The sequence below is a fragment of the Toxorhynchites rutilus genome, chromosome 1 (genome assembly GCF_029784135.1).
Source record: "Toxorhynchites rutilus septentrionalis strain SRP chromosome 1, ASM2978413v1, whole genome shotgun sequence".
Taxonomy (NCBI): Eukaryota; Metazoa; Arthropoda; class Insecta; order Diptera; family Culicidae; genus Toxorhynchites; species Toxorhynchites rutilus.
In genome coordinates, this window is record NC_073744.1 from 24,888,225 (window position 1) to 24,902,809 (window position 14,585).

The window sequence follows — 14,585 nt, forward strand, 5'->3', positions numbered from 1 at the left end:
GTGCTCGCACTGCAATTCAACAGGTTGGTTGTACGATGTGAACACAGCCATGTGTTCCACTTTTCAAGTGCGATTGTAGTGAGAGAGATTGAATTTGACAAGATTGACAAGAGAAATGAGTGCTCTCTGAATATGATTGTATGAAAAAAAGACCACTTCCACTTTCATTACAAGATAATAGTAATCTTTTTTTGTTTTTTTTTTTCGTGGAATTTTTGTCAGTTTCGCACAGCTTCAATTGCACAGAAGCAGGAAATTTGAACCTTATCAATCAAGCAGAACATCCCAGGACGAATTAAAAATCCAATACCCACAAGTAATGAATGATTATACGATGACTATACTGAACAAAAATGTTGGATAAAAAAAATTATATAGCCTAATTCTTAACCTAGAAATGCATTAACCTTGAGAAAGATTCCATTTTTCATTAATCGCGATTACAGTGACAATTATTCGATGTATTTATATTTTGATTTTAAATTATTCGATACAAAATTACTCAATTATGATTTCAGATATTCGATTATTTGAATTAACGATTAACCGACGTCTCTAGATGTGCTGTTCTCATTTTTCAACAACGCTTCAACTATGTCAGGAAGAGTTCAGGTTTTTTTGAGAAAGCAAAAAAACGCGTCATTACTCTGTTCATCGTGAAATTGGACTTCTATGAAACGCTTCCAAATCTTACAGAGAATTTGAAGCTATTACTACCGATTTGCGTTTCTGGGGCACCTAGTTAAAGAGGTTTATCAAAGTTGAAATCAATTAAACATTTTTGGCGGTCCATGATGGGACCAGCATGCTTAAATGGATTGGTTTTGTACTTTGACGATGTGTGCGAATAATTTGCTTCGTTTAAGTCGAGAAATGTGAAACGCATGATTCGTGCCATGTGTCAAAACTGAAATTGTGTAGTGTTCGTAGCCGTTTCATTATGGAAAGATTTACAAACTATCAAACATTGATCGTTTGTTTTTTTTCATCCCATTTATTTATTTATTAAGCTCATTAGCATTATAGCTGTAACAGAGCCTGGTTTTAATCGTGTACATGTACATATGTTTATGTCTCTATAAATTGTAAATTACACAGTAGTAGTAGCAATTTAGGCGTTACGTTTTCTGTTTCATTATATTATGGTAAATTACACAGTAGTAATCATTTAGGCGTTAGGGTATTCTTTCTGTTCTTCCATTGTTCAGCAGACGGAGACAGTTGATATTGATCATTGTTGGGGAGCCCGATGTTTCTTGCAGAACAGAGCAGCTGTATGGATGAATCGATCTTTGTTCCACCGTGGATCGATCGCCATCGCTGATGATGGTTACGTGGACGTAGTTATTCTATAGCAACACAAAGATGGTCAATTGAGGGCCCTGAGTGTGAACTCACGATCGATCGCTTGGTAAGCGAACGCGTAACCAAGTGGCTACGAAGACCCACTTGATCCTTTGGTAATCTTTCTATAATGAAATCGCTTAAAAATCACTGCATTTTATTATCAAAACCAATTCTCTGGTAAAAATGCGATAAAGTAAATTTTTGGTTCAACGGATACGTTGACAATTGAATACAAATCCGAAGAATCCGATAAGCAGCCACAGCAATACAAGAGCTGTCAATACATCCCGGAAAATGAGCTGTTCGGTGCGGTTTGTGTTCCGGACGAATCATTGGCCCGTACTTCTTTGAAAACAAAGGATACCAAAATTCGATTGGAGGGGTAACACTCAAGGCAATCGCTCCGAGTGTCACCCGGTCACGCAACGCCACTGCGGCGAAGCTATTCCGCGTCAAGAAAAACTTGTGCTTGTTGGCTTAAGGGGGGACCCCTGTCTGGAAGGCCGAAAAATAATGATCTTTCGTGATTTTTTTCGGATGTTAGGAATAAAGTGGAGTGTTCGGTGGTTATGGTTTAAAGTATATTTGAAGATGTATTTTCCATTCTATGAGTGCACGAATAATTATTATTACGCTGTTGACAGCTGAATGCACAGATGCAGTCTGAAAATCGGTAATACGCACAGCAATAATATATCCCTTGAGGTGACTTTATACAGGGTTTTCCATTTCGGGCTTCCGAAAGTATACAGCCCTGCGCTGACAATCGTTTGACATAGCTGTCAACCAAAGCGTCATATCGTTAGTTGAATGTCTGCCATTTTACAATATGAATCGTTTTAGCATCGCACAACGTGTTAATTTTGTTAAATTATACTATAAAAATGATGAAAAACCGGCAAATGTTTTTCGAGCATTACGGACGGATTTTGGTCGTCATGGACGGCTTACAGAGCACACAATCGCTAATGTAGTGCGTAAATTCGAACAAACTGGATCCGTAGCGGATATTGTGAAATCTGTGCATCATCGTAATGTGCGTTCGGCCGAAAATATTGCAGCTGTTGCTGCCAGTGTGCGCATTATGGTCTGGTGGAGTCATCGGGCCGTATTTCTATGAAAATGATGACGGCGAGACAGTAACTGTGAATGGTGAGCGCTATGGCCGCATGTCAACCAATTTTTTTTGCTACAAATTGAAGATATGGATACGGATGACATGTGGTTTCAGCAGGACGGCACCACGTGCCACACAACACGACCGAACATGGCCATATTGCGAACGAAATTTGAGGGACGTATAATTTCGCGTTTTGGTAATAACGTTGTTTGCCCATTTGGTAATAACGTTGTTTGCCCATTGGCCGTCCAGATCATGCGATTTGAACCCGCTAGACTTTTTTTTGAGGGGTTATGCGAAAGACCGTGTCTATGCCAACTCTCCGCAAACTCATGAACATTTGAAAGACAACATTCGTGAAGTTATGACCGAGATACCGCCCCATATGTGCCGAAAAGTCATCGAAAATTACCTGTTCCGGATCAAGGTGTGCGAGGAAGCCCTAGGTGGACATTTGAATGATGTTGTATTTCACACATAATGGCATAAACCAAACTTTGATTTGAAATAAAAGTTTCATCGAAATTCTAATTCTAAGTGTGTTTTATTTCAATTTACTTCCGGAATTTAAAGTTGGAAAACCGTGTACTTTCGGATGTAACTTTTCAACGAAATCAAATATCGAACAAACCTTTCAGGACAACATTCAACAACAGCTTCCCGAAAATGCAAAAAAGAAAAATTCTATTTTTTGGACCTCCCAGACCGTGGTCCCCCCTTAAGAATAAGTGTTTTTCGCAATTGAAATTTATGATAATTGTTCAGTTTGGGAACAAAGACTAGGTTGTTGTGGACTGTATATTCGAGAACTTCTGAGCTCGGGACCAATTGTCTGAACGGGTGGAGCTCTCGTCGGGGATCGGATGTGGGTTGATTTACTGGATCGGAAGCCTTGAGAAAGGTTGAATACTCTTTCGGAATGGTTGCAGAGAAGAAAGATGGCAGAAAACTTTTACTCTAATACGTATATTTCTTTCTATCTCTACAACTCTTGTTTCTTCGGTGTTCGACTACTTCTTCTTCGTTTGGTGTTGCTGCTTTTCTGTGATGTTGTCGTCGGAGTAAAAGTGATGGTTTTCGGGCAGCGCACCTCGCTATAAAAGCGAGCGCGAATTGCGTTGTTATCAATTTACTCCGTTGGTAGCGTGGCATACGACGTTCGTAGGCGTGTTATATGATCGTGGTTTTTCTCTTCCGTTGGGACAGAACAATAATCTTTCTCTGCTTTGCATCTGCGCGCCAGTGCAAGCTTTGCGCTATGCTTGCTTTATGCATATTCTGAGAATGCACTTTGAAGCAAACTGAACTGAACAAAATTGCACTCCTTTCAACACAAAATAGAAACTGAGGTTGAGTATTATTTGTTTCTATTATAGAGGCTTGGTACTTTGTACGGGAATAAGGCAGGATTATAGTTTGTTCCACCAGCACAATTATTTAACATTTCTTAATCTCCTTAGTCTGCCTTTGTCAACGCATGATAACAACGGCAATGTGTTGTGTGTGATCCAAAAAGCCACAAAGCCACAGAGCCACTCTTCACCAGACGGATCGATGTGTTGGACCGATAGCACGGGAGCGAAGGAAACACTTGGAAAACAGTCCTGAAAAGAACTGATGAATAAACCCCTCCTGCTTGATAAACGTGAAGTGAAACACGTTGCGACAGGAGTGAATTATAAACACACACGTTGTATTTTCGGATTGAAACAGGAAAATTGAAACTCGTTTCCTGCTGCTGCTGAAATTGTTGTTGTTGGTTTTGCTGCATTGCTACCACTCCTTTTGATGATCTTAAGTTTGATTAATCTGCTTCTTTTTGCGTTCTTCTTTCTTTTGTTTGATGATGTTAACAACTTCACAGGCTGATCGTTTCTGCAGCGGAACAGCTTTTTTTTATGCATATTGGTTGGCAGGAGAATCACATAGGGGTGGGACGTAATGTTTCGTTCCTCTTCAGGAACTGAACAGCGTGTGTCTTCCATCCTTCCTTTGTATCGAGCAATACCGTTGTATGTGATTTCAGCATTAGGAAAAATTGCTGTCGGCTCGCTATCTAGTGCGAGGCTGAGGTTGACTAGAACGAATCTAATATTTACATGGTGGCTTCGTTTACTTATTTCCTGTAGACAGAATGATATGCACGGTGGATAGCTACGATTGTTTTCGCAGTGATATAGATATATTCAAAATGTACTTGAAATGTTCGAGATCGCAATGGATGGTTGATTCTATAGATAAGCCATCCGCTCATGAGCTGTTCTGAAGATCGACTCTTCGAAGTGAATTGACACAGAACAGCTTGCAAAAAAAAACAAACAGCTCTTCAGCTCACTTGATAATGATGCAGAAGAGGAAAGAGCTGTAGAATAGCAGAGAGTGTGTGAGCTGTAACATTCAAATGAACTGAGCGCCTCTCGCTCTTCTTGTTATGACATCAGTTCAGTTTCATTTGTTCTCCACCTTTTCAACTGTTATATCCGCGTTGGCGGCATTGAGCTTTCTTTACTAGTTTAGTGGGCGCGGTGGATAATAATTGATTTTCATGCAGAATAAACCAGTTTTTTAAACTAAAATTATGAATGAAAATTAACTTTTTTGTATCAAATTAGTATTCTATTTAAATGAAAAACACTTTGTAGGCGGTGAAAGAATCTCATTAGAAATTTTTTTTTGAAAACAACTTTATATTATAATGAAAAGTCTCAGTAAAAATGTTGGAAATGTATACACTGTTACGGTTTGCTAGCGAAACCGGAACAAAAAAAATAAAAATAAGAAAAGAATTTGAAAGTTAAATAAAATAACACTCATACTTACCTACTCAGCATTAATACCTACCTATGAAGACACCACATGCTGTCGATCGAAAACCCTCTGTAAAATTAATAAAAGCGCTTATTCTAACATATATTGACTGGTCGGCTAATTACCGGCCGGAAAAGGAAGAGAAGGAGGAGAGAAAAAGTGAGGGAGGAGAAAATATCTAAGAGAAGAGAGATGAAAATGAAGAGAAGAAAGAAGGATTCGAGCTTTGAAGGAAAGAAGGATGACTCGACTCCTTCTTGGCTCACGGACCGTCGAAGAAATCAGATCGATTTAGATTTAAAGAAAAAAGTAAAGTTGAAGTTACTTGGAAGTTGAAAGTAGAAGTGCGAGAGAAAATAGGGGCCGGAAAGTCGCAGCTCCTAGGAACCGTCCACACCGAGTGACATCCGCCCTCCTCGCAGATATCCGATGGTGGAGGTACCTCGAAAAAGTGCCGATAGGTAACGAGCCCCAAACGTCAACGTTAATCCACACGCGTTCGGGTTGGTCGATCGGAAGTTTTGTAGGTAACAGTGCGGTGAAAATCGGGCTGAGCCGATGAGATCGACCACCGTCTGCGGGCACCGTGCGTGGGTAACCCAAGAAACCACAAACCAACCTCTCTCTGTCTTCTCCGTATCCGACAACTTACCTGCATTCCAGCAGCTCCTGTTCGGCCGCATCGTTGAATTAATCCTACTAACCTGAAAAAAAAAATAAAAATATATATATATATATATATATATATATATATATATATATATATGCATATAATACTTACCATTCTTTTCTTATTATGCACAAATCCTATGATATAGTTATTCTACCTTCTACCGCTTAAGTCGTGAGTCCGTTTCGCGTTTCTGGTGAAGTGCCGACCCTGAGGTAACAATAGCCTCTGAGCTAACCGCTACTTACAAGACAAATGGTTAAATAAGAATCAGGAATACGTATTTCAAGTAATTTAATATCATGGTGTGAAAAATTTCATCCAGAACCGATCTGTACGATATTGAGGTAAAATGGGCAGTGCGTATATGTTCTAATTGCAATCAAGCTTTACCAATACGACGTTGGTACCCATGTGCAAGTTCCACGAGGAATGGAGCGGATTCAAACAATCACACCAAATGAGATAGAGGTCCCGTTTCCAGCATGAAACAAATGTGAATCAACAGCTGCTACGAGCGAGTGTTTTTGCTTTCCGGAAGCAAGTGGGTGCGGCTCACGAGAAGTGTTTCTCCTGTGCGAATGAACGTTGTGAAATCGTGGACATATGTATACTGCACAACACAAGGCAGTCGAAAATCTTGATTACTACTAGTGAATGGATGGTATTCCCATCGGAGTCGGTCAACAGTAGCTTTAAGTAATGCTCTGCGAAAACTGATGGCAGGGGTTCATTTTCCGTTCTGTTGATTCTGCACAGCTATGCCTCAGCCGTGCATCAATATTATCTAGCACAACCCATCTGTGACGGCTTGGATGGGGTGTGTCCATTCTTCAGCGAGTGGAAAATCAATTGTTCCCATGCGTTTAAAGGGTGCCGTTCCATTGAATTCTATGTAACTATATAATCAACGTTTGTCCTGTTTGACGATATGCACACCATTGTGTTCAATCACTTCTCTTTGCCCATATTTACTTAACGAATCCGGATTGATTGATAGTTTCCAGTGACGCAGTGTTTCGTGGAGAGGAAAACAATGCTTTATCTACCGATTCCACACGGATCGGTACGATTCTAGTGGAAAAACAACTTTCTTTGAAACATCCCGACGAGTTTGGGTTTTTTGTTTATCTGGACTAAACAAACTATCGAGCACTCTCTGCACGGGCAATTTTGGTTGACTCATGGCATCTTCTGAACATGTCGATCAATGATTCTCAGCAAACATTAAATCGTATAACTTTGCACATGATAAGTCACATATAATTTCGTATCAAATCACAATCGCATAAAATATCAATCAAAATATCGATCATATATATCTAAAATCGCATAAAATGCAAAAACACGATTTTCCATCGATGGATTGAGTAGTAACGTTGTCGTATCAAATCGCATATCAGTCCAAAAAGCATCGCATATCGTTATATACGGCTTTATATGCGTACAAAATATGGCATATACGTATATCGCCTCCACTTTTGTGTGTATATGCTAGTTATCTGCATCATATATCATACAAATTTGTCTTGGTTGTATGTATATCGCCTCCAATTATAGCCTTAATGTTTGCTGAATTACTGCTGAGTGCGTCCTCTATCTTTAGTTTATGACGTTGGGAAATAATTTGCGAACATCGTCCGCAGCAGGTAAAAATCGGCAGAAAATTTTACGCTCTGCTACTCTGCAACGCTTTTATGGGTTCTACTAGTTTACTAATTGGGGATCATGTTACGAGAAGCGCAAGTAAAGTCATCTGAATACGTGCAGGTAAAATCAAATAACAAAACAGCGGGTTTATGGTGCAGAGCACGTGCCCGTTGCGGTTGAGCTCTGCCTTTCGTTGGGGATAGAGTGAGATGAGGGAAGATTCGATAAAGGGCGATTCACATACAACATTCACGTCACGTTCACGTTCCGTCCCGTCACGTTGCGTCAATTATTCTTCCAAGCAGTTCTTATGCAAACATTCACATACACCGGCAACGGGAACTTCGACTTGCCGTTGCTGGTGTATGTGAATGCTTCAATAGGAATTCCAAGGAAGAATAATTGACGCAACGTGACGGGATGGAATAATTGACGGGATGTTGTATGTGAATCGCACTTAACGCGGCATGATATAAAAATTATAGGGGAAGGTTGTAATGAACTGACCACCCCTTGGCTCTCGGCGCTACCTACCGAATGTTTAGTAGTGTCAAATGGAAGGTGTCAATACGCTGACAATTTGGTTGTATGGGGACCTTTTTTCTGCTCCTTTCATTTTAGCGTTTTGGTGCCGTTTTGTGTTTTCAATGCTTCAAAAAAGGAAAAGATCTTGTAGATGACGAAAAATTACAAAACTAGGCAATTTCGATTGCTTATGGTTTGCTCTCATCAAAACAGGCTATATACATTGAATTTACCTGTTACCTGTAGTACACGGCATTCCGCTAATTGAAAAAAAGTCAGGGTGGTCCTAAACCGACTCTTTGTTTGTTTTGTTATGGGCGTTTGTATTTGCCTGTTGACCGTTGAGCGTTGAGCCTTAAGCATTGAGCGTTAAGCGTTGAGCGTTGACGTTGCATTTGTTTCCGTTTCCGTTCGTGCATGTGTTCTTTCACTACCGCCGTTTCGCTCAAACACTTTCTTTGTCTAACTCAACTCCCATAACATCATTTCCGGTCTTATAGTGCCGTTTTCAAAATTCCACCATTCTCGTTTCCAAAACGGCATCGAAATACGATATTCGACTTCCTCTGCTATAGCCCTTGCACCCAATACTTATAGCGTAGGGGGTATCCATCATTGTTGGAATAGAATCTTGTTTTGAATAGAATCTTGTTTTGACTTCCGGTTTGCCATTATCAGCAAACCGGAAGTCAAAACAAGATTCTATTCGCCCTCCACTCGTCAGTTATTTTCACCCATTACCTTTATAACTGCGGGTGTATGTTATTTCCGGCCAATTTAGAGTAGATTCGCTGCAAAAAAATGAAAAGTCGGTTTAAGACCACCATTTTTGACGGTGTCGAGAAAATGGACTTCCGATTTGACCTCTGTTTTCCACTTTTTTAGCACTCATGAACCACACCGACCAGTATAAAACATAGAGTGATAGTATTCATTTCAATGCCGGAGTCGCTAAAATACGAGAGTTTTATGTGATGAATGGCCGTTGCAATTTAAAAAACGCAACATGCAAATTATTTGTGGGCCTGGGAGATATTTTTAATTTCACTGCCGGAGGAAATCGTTTGGTCGTCGAGGGTAATTTTACATACCTGGTGGAAAGAAATGCAACGCGTTGATATGAAGATTTCAGGTACGGTTGTTTATCAATGTTAAGCTATTCGTGGTATCAGGTTTCATCTGTTTTCGATGAAAGGTTATACTATTCTGGGCCAATATCTTAATTTATAATCTGGAACGACTACACAAATCGAGCGACAGTTAGGTTCAGCTATATGAATATATTTTTCAGTATTACTAACAAGAGCAATTTCCTTATTATAAAGGCAATTCCTCCAACTTTTGATGTCCACTTTTCAAAGTTTCTGGTGAAAAGATTTAGGAGTTCTTCTAGTGATGATTATACACGGATCTTGACTATGTAACCTGACCATACAAACAATATTTAAAAATAATTTTCATTCAATGTATGAAAATTTTCAAGTCCATTTGAGCATGCTAGTCTCGATGAAGGTACTCTAATTCGAGTCTGTATTGTGTGTCAATGCAATAAATAAATGGTTCCTGAAGTAAAAACTGCTTACCTAAGCTTCAGTCTATCACTACGCATTGGTTTCTTTTATAAACTACAAAAGAATTCGAGAAAAAATAGCACTCAAAATATAGTTGAAAAACACACGGTTTGTTTACTTTTTCCTCATACATTCCTAACATCCGCTAGATGGCGACAGCGTACCTTATGCGCTAATTTAAGCTTGTGATGCTTCTTGAATGGCACTAACGTTCCCAGTGAAATTTTTGCCTTCTCAACGTAGGTATTACTTGCGTCACTTTTATTAGTAGTACTTAATTAAGATTTCTATGCCGAATAATACGCGTTGAATGTATTCTGGAGTGGCAAGCTCTAGAATACGCGTGACCACAGTGCAAGTCGGAAGAAATTTCTTTGACGAAAAATCCCCCCGGCCAGAATGGGAATTATCAACCCGAACTCTCGGCATTATAATGTGGGACGCTAACGACTCGACCACAGGAGCACCATACGGGAGCTATACGGGACTCCTGCTACAAATTGGAAATACCAGACTATGAACTTCGTAACGAAAAAAAAATTCAAACGATTCCAAGCAGGGATTGAACTAAAGCCGGCTGGGTTGCAATACTGTTCCACCCAACCATGCTATCCGCATAACCACTGGTGCTATCGTACCAACGCACGAGAATATTACACCAAATTAGGGGCTGTTCACATACCTAGTGGAGAGAAAAAGCACAATTTTAGACACCCTCCGTGAAAGCGTGAACATTTTCTATACCCCTCCTCCCGTTGTCCACGTGGACATTTGTTCATTTTTTTTTTAATACAAATCGGGAAAGTAATTGAACTGTGGGTAAATTCCCTTTTAAGTTTGTTTCTATTTTCTATGCTATGTTTTAACATTGATAAGAATAGTTTATTAACCCCTTCCCGTATTATTTAATACGTCACACATCATGTGATTTCACAACTCTGCTGAGCGTTCTAGCGCCTATGTTATCCAAGCACCCCACGAGTGAGACTCGATGTTGTACGGGAAAGGGTTAATAGTAGCGGTTTGAACACAATTTGTTGATTTGTTTCGCAACATTGTTCGTGAAATTCTTTGTATAACTCCTTAGTTTCATCCAAATTCCATTTACGTTGTTATTACGTTATATCGAAGCATCGCTTATGATTCTTTTCTCGGACATTTTGTAGCGTAAACTGACGAAAACTGGCTGAGCTGTTTAGGTTTTGGAGAAAATCAAACAATCGTTAGCTGAATTCAGTTAGTCGAAATCATCGATGAAAAGCTGAGTGGTATAGTGGTATAAAAAAATTGACATCCATCATCCCGCTGATCAGGGGGTCTCCGTAGCCACATTGGTTGCGCGTTCGCTTAGTAAGTGATCGATCGTGAGTTCAAAACTCAGGGCCCTCATTGACCATCTTTGTGTTGTTACAGAATAGCTACGCCCACGCAACAATCATCAGCGATGGAGATCGATCCACGGTCGAAATAAGATCGATTCATCCATACAACTGCTCTGCTCTGCAAGACACATCGGGCTGCTGTTCTATAAATAACTCAACAATGATCAATCAACTGTCTCCGCTGTCCGGTGGTCCAACTGGATAATGGAAGAACAGAAAGAATACTCTTACGCCTAAATGGCTACTGTGTGAATGTACCATATGTAATGGTATAGAAGAAATACTGGCGAATGGCAACTGTGTAATGTGCTAATTATAGATATGATAACCATGTGACATGTACACGATTAAAATTCGGCTCTGTTACAGCTAAAATGCTAATGAGCCTTAAATAAATAAATGGGATAAAAAAAAATCACGCTGATCAAGATAATAATATGCTGTGTGGTGTGATGTAGTCCTTTGCGCAACTTGCAAATTCCATCATCGCAGAACTTCTGTTTTTTTTGCCGAAAGACTGCGCAACGTGCTTCTCATTATATCCAATAAGTCGAAGTTCTTGTAGTTTAATTATTTTTCCCTCCGACCTAGACAAATGATGATCTGAAGATGCAATATTTGGGAAATAGGGTGGGTGAAGAATCCCATCGCAGCCGGACTCCTAGAATTCTTTCGGGCTGTCAAAAATACATGAGGTTTGGCATTATTCTGATGAAACAGGACGCCTATCATGAGTTTCAGTTGCGAACTGTGCTTGTTGGAATCTATCGACTGGTTACTTGATAGGAACTCATAATACCGAATTTCTTTTCAATCACTCATATACAAAGAATGACTTTGCGTTTTACGTAACCAGGCTTCACCAGGTGAGCATAGAAACTGTAGAACCCCGGTTATCCGCGAACGGATGATCCGATTTGTCAGTGAGAGAATGGCACTTGCCCGGTTGTTTTGGTCGCTTTCATTTTATTTGACCACTGATGTTCACGACCTTACAGATGGATAATTTAATGATTTCTGTATTCCGTGTTTGCACCTCACTTTTAGTCCATTAACTCGTAATCTGCGATGTTCGTTATTCGCGATGACCTTGCCAGAATAATACGAAGATAATCGGAGTTCTACTGTATCTGTAATTAAGCTGCTAATTCATATGTCGTGTACTGAGGATTATTTTTGATCGGCGTCTCGATTCGATTATCATTACAAGACGGCATGAACTTTCTCGGCAACCCAATAGATGCATATTTCAGAACGAAGAAGAGCATCGCTGCTAAGAACACTTCTCGCAAGACAGTTCGTGCATCCATAAAAGTATTTGTTATTTGTATTTCATTTTCGCCTTCGGTGTTTTCAAAATATGAACCGAAAACCCCATCTAGAAAAACAAAGTCGTGTATTTCTAATATTACAACAATCGAACATGCTTTGACGGTGTCTTTATCTTGTCATTTCGGCATTGTCATCTTAAACCAATGAAAATAAATTGATCGCTCTCGGTTAATGTACGTTACTATCAGGATACACATTTTAGCAAAGAAGTTCAACGATATGAAAAATATGGATTTTCGTCCGGGAAGCACAATCAGACAGCTCAACCTTTTCTTGATAAATACCGATAAATTTCTCGGAAATGCAGAATAAATTTCATGTATTATTAAATACAGATTATGTATTCAGAGTGTCCACGTGGACATTAGCTCACCCCTTTCCGTGGACAAGCGTGAGCGTTTTCGAAACCCCTACCCCCCTTAAAGTTGTCCACGTGGTATGTGAACAGCCCCTTATAAAATGAAATTGGATCTTATAAAAAAAAAGCACGAAAGAGAGCTTTTTTCTGCTGAAAGTAAAACGGAGAGCGTAAACAACTTTTTTTTCCCCTTTAAGGGAGAATCCCTGTCTGGAAGGTCGAAAAATAATGAATTTTTGTGATTTTTTTCGGATAAAGTGAAGTGTTCGGGTATTTTGGTTATTGTTTAAGGAATATTTGAATATGTATTTTTCATTTTTTGATGCGTAGATGCTGTCTGAAAATCGGTGCCTTGCTGGTGGTATCGGTTCTGAAGCAACGGGGTGTCGCAGAACGAATTGCAATGAATATATTGAAAATTTTGGACAATACCCAAAGCATTACATAGAAGTTTTTGAGAATTCGAAAAATTGCCAAAATGGCGGCCTTTTTTGTTAAAAATGAGTTATTTTTTTATGAAAAACCGGGAAACTCATAAAAAATCTAAAAAATGAGATATTAAAAAAAACAATATAACGCTTTAGATAATTCAATTTTACATGCTGATAAAAAATGTCAGCCAAACGGTCGAGTAGATCCTGAGATATCGATACCACCAGTTGAAATAAACCTGGTTTCGAAAAAAATGCATTTAAAAATTCGAACAGCAATACTATATCCCTTGAGGTGACTTCATACTTTTGGCTGTAACTTTTCAACGAATTCAAATATCAAAAATCCTTTTAGGACTACATTTTTAAGCTTAAGCTTCCATAAAAGCTTCCCAAAATTGCAAAAAACAAAAATTAGATTTTTTCGACTTACCAGACCGGGGCCCCCCTTAAGGCGTGCTTATTTGCAAAGTGTCTCTTATTTTGCTATGACATATATATTTTACACAAACTCGTCTGTTGCTTGAGTAAATAATGTACCGGTATTGGTGGATATCACATTTATGAAACTTTTAAGCTCATTTAACGTAATATATGAGTATGTCATAAATGTGCAAAATGTTCATCTTGGGAGTACTATTTCAAATATGATTTTAACAAATTTGGTAAAGAAACAACGCATAAATTTGTCCCATTTAGCACTTGAACAATAATTTGAGCTACAATATTCTTCAAAAAACGGGAATTGTAGCGGCATGTGCACGCATGAAATAGGCATATTCCTCCGGGTGCCCCCATTTCCTGTGGATGACTGAATTATGGGTTGGAGCACTGTTTCGTTTCAGACTAAACCACTTTTGATCACTAACTCCAAAGATATTTGGGTTATTTGCAAATGTGACGCAGAAACTAAGTAAATTTGGCTGAACAGCTGCAGAATTGAATTTTCAGATTGTGTCATCTTTCTCAACATTCTGAACGTATGCTTTTTACATAGGAATTTATCTGTGTTATCATTTCCGTAAACAATTAGAAATGCAGCTTGTTTCCATCCAAACGACTTTGTATTCACTCTAAGCCAAACAAATTCTAACGGATAATTTGTTCATCAACCAGTTATTTGAATGTATCTTTAATTCCCCGGCTGTATTGCGAAGCCGTAACAAGAACCTACTTTGTTGCCATTACGCGAATTGAACAGATAACATTCGAATTTCATCCAACTCGATATATAATAATATTATGCATACAAACTGAAAAAAAACAAATTACTGATGCAAGTACCAGCTCCTAACGAAGGCAGAAGGCCTTCGTTGGCGTTGTATACCAGTCTCAATTATTCAATACGTTGAAATGTAAACAAATTGTTCCTACCAAGTGGTGGCAATTCT

At 39.1% G+C, this 14,585-nt stretch overlaps 1 protein-coding gene across 8 annotated transcripts in view; it reads left to right on the top strand.

The window, feature by feature from the left end:
• Positions 1-14,585, top strand: part of LOC129770580 (Y+L amino acid transporter 2) — a 35,719-nt gene that overhangs the window by 18,527 nt on the left and 2,607 nt on the right. The window lies entirely within an intron of this gene.